The 2662-nt window shown below is 54.2% G+C and overlaps 1 protein-coding gene across 2 annotated transcripts in view; it reads right to left on the reverse strand.

The window, feature by feature from the left end:
• Positions 1–2662, reverse strand: part of LOC113205181 (adenylate cyclase type 6) — a 114332-nt gene that overhangs the window by 63997 nt on the left and 47673 nt on the right. The gene's annotated exons all lie outside the window — the stretch shown is intronic.

Consider the following 2662-nt stretch of genomic DNA (forward strand, 5'->3'; position numbering starts at 1 on the left):
AACTGTAAAACGTTTGCAGTTTAAACTGTAATACTGTAATACAGATTAATTTGCAGAGCAGATATCCTACAGCTGAGCCGCAGTTTTTCAAACCGTTACCAGACCTGAGCCGAGCTGTTCTTGTCTTACAGCCATGGCTCGTTTTGCCGCCGTTCTCTGCCTCGCGCTAGTGCTGGCGCTGGTGGCCCTCTCCCAGGCCGACCCACAGCCCCACGAGGGCCACGGCCACGGGGAACCGGTCTTGGGGGCCGACCCTTGCACCTGGGGACCCAGCCACTGGTGCGCGAGTAAAGTCAACGCCAAGGGGTGCAAGATGACGTCCTGGTGCACGGAGAAGAAGATCCTCGCTTTCCAGTGAGCCGGCGCACCTCCTACTAATTGATCATTTCTCTGTTTTGACCTTCTTGAAACTTTTGAAAAACAGGTGCATCAAGGAATGGATTGTAAAGGCAAATTATACTGTGCAATGATCAGTTCTCGATGTTTTAATTTTTTAGTAGGCATGTGAAGACTGCAAAAATCAAACTCCCACGTTTACAGAATTTCGTTTGTAATTATGTAAACAGGATTCTGCTTGGGAAAAATTGGTGGTGATAAGCGCAATAAAAGGTCCTCGTTCCCCTTCCACACACTCTGTCCCCCGCCGCTGGCCGCTTTGATTTGGGCCGTTCGGGGCGCGGCGCCGCTGCACGGTGTGGCCCACATACACGCGAGGAGCAGGAGCAGTCCCCCAGGAAATCAGCGCGGAGCCAGGACCGGCCGGGCGGGCTATGGGGCCGCGGGCGGACCGGGTGGAGACACTGTACGCGTCCGACAATGAGCTGGGGCCGCGAGGGCGGCGCAGCGACTAACTGGGGGTCTAGGGGTGCAGTCGGAAAACTGTTCCGACGGGCGCGAAAAGATGCATTTTTTTTGCCCTCAAGGGGCCCCAAAAGATACCCTTTTGCCTTCAAGGGGCCCCAAAAGATAGTTTTTTGCCTGGAGCCCGGTAGGGGTTTCCCACCTATAGCCAAACAAACCGGGCCAGTCCGTGGGTGGGGTGGCGCGGCCGCTACGTCATGCGCGAAGGTCATGATGTGCTTCGTGGAGGAAATCACTTGTGTTTCTAGGGCACATCAAAGCGCGTGCTGATGACGACGTACTAACTTGTAATTAGGAGCGTGAGTAATCACTTTACAATGAGTTTGAAACTTTACGATATGACTTCGTATAACTAACGAGATTTATCATGGATTCTTTTCCCGCGTAAGCCTGGTACACCTATTTCTTAATGTTATTCAATCGCTTCATAGCCAATAGAAAGTGGGGAAAGCATTAAAACCATATACGTGCGTGTGAGCGGAACAACTGCGTGATTACAGAGGGCTGTCGGCAATTATTGCACAGTGAAGGAAGCGGTGCAGAAAATTCTGTCCGCTGCAACAGATGAGGCAAATGCCGAGGCAAACGCTGAATCGAGCGCGGGCATGGTTTTGTTGGGGTCGGTTTTGTTTTTCGTTTTCTAGTTTGCCTGCCCTCCACCCACAACCCGTGGAGGTAGAGCGACGTAAAGGCAGTTGGGGATGGCGCCGCCGCGGCTTTCGCACGGAACAGCCAACTTGACAAACCGTGTGCGGGCGCAGATTTACTTGTTTCACGACTGCGCGACTCCGCGCCACGCCGCGCACGCCCGCAAGCCCACTTTACAGGACTACACGCTCGGCTGCCGCCGCGCGGCGGAAAGTGGAAAGCAAGACAAACAAAACGAAAGGGAAAGCGGAGATTGGAAGCTAGTTCACGGCCTCAATGGAGGTGATGCTGGAAAGGTTTTGGAAGTAGACCCGCGGGGGGAGCCTGCTCACGTGAACGCGGTGAGCTGTGGAGGGAAGAGGCACAGCGGGCTAAAAATTATGATTCAAATGAATTCGGCTTCTTATTTCCCGACAATTTGCGCGCAGGAAAAACAAAGTTTCCGTTCGCCGAAGCGACGGGCCAGGGGCTAGGTAATTTGTTCAGTTTAACGATTCTATTTTTCATTCGCATACCTTCTCCCCTCTCTTCTGCCTGTTTTTATTCCTGTTTCTGTTTCAATTTTAAACTCGGCGCTCCGCAGTGGCTTTTGAAAGTTCTGCAGGCATAGCTGCTTGCCCGTCTCTCCAGCCTGTAATACAGAGCACGGTGTAAACGGAAACAGGAAAGGCATGAGATGCTACTAGTAGCCAGCCAGTCTGTACGAGAAAAACAAATAGGGAGGGGGTGCACGGTGTTGCACAATTTGCTGAAGCTATAAATGCCGAATTGCGACAGGTATACCGGCGATACGAAGGCAGGAGCAGAATCTGTGCTGGTAAGGAGGGGGAGGACGATGCGAACTCCACCTCGACCCATCCTATGACGGCCCTACCTCTTCTTCCAGTTTGAATAGCGCCTGCCACGCGCTGGGTAGGCTGACCCGCCGAGCAACTGCGTGAAGCCGGCGGCCAGCCCAGGGCGCCCGAGTAGGGGAGGGGGGAGGCGGGGATCGGGCGGGCGTGAGACGCCTGACTCCGCAGGCGGGGAGGGGCGAGGAGGGACGGGGTGAGGGCGGCAGTGTGTACACAGGTCTGCTGCTGCTGAGCGGGACCGCGCACTGGGAAGAAGTGGTTCGGCTTGATCGTTAATTGCAGTATTTCGCTCCATTTTG

Source organism: Frankliniella occidentalis, unplaced genomic scaffold (assembly GCF_000697945.3).
Source record: "Frankliniella occidentalis isolate FOCC.00 unplaced genomic scaffold, Focc_3.1 Scaffold148, whole genome shotgun sequence".
Lineage (NCBI taxonomy): Eukaryota > Metazoa > Arthropoda > Insecta > Thysanoptera > Thripidae > Frankliniella > Frankliniella occidentalis.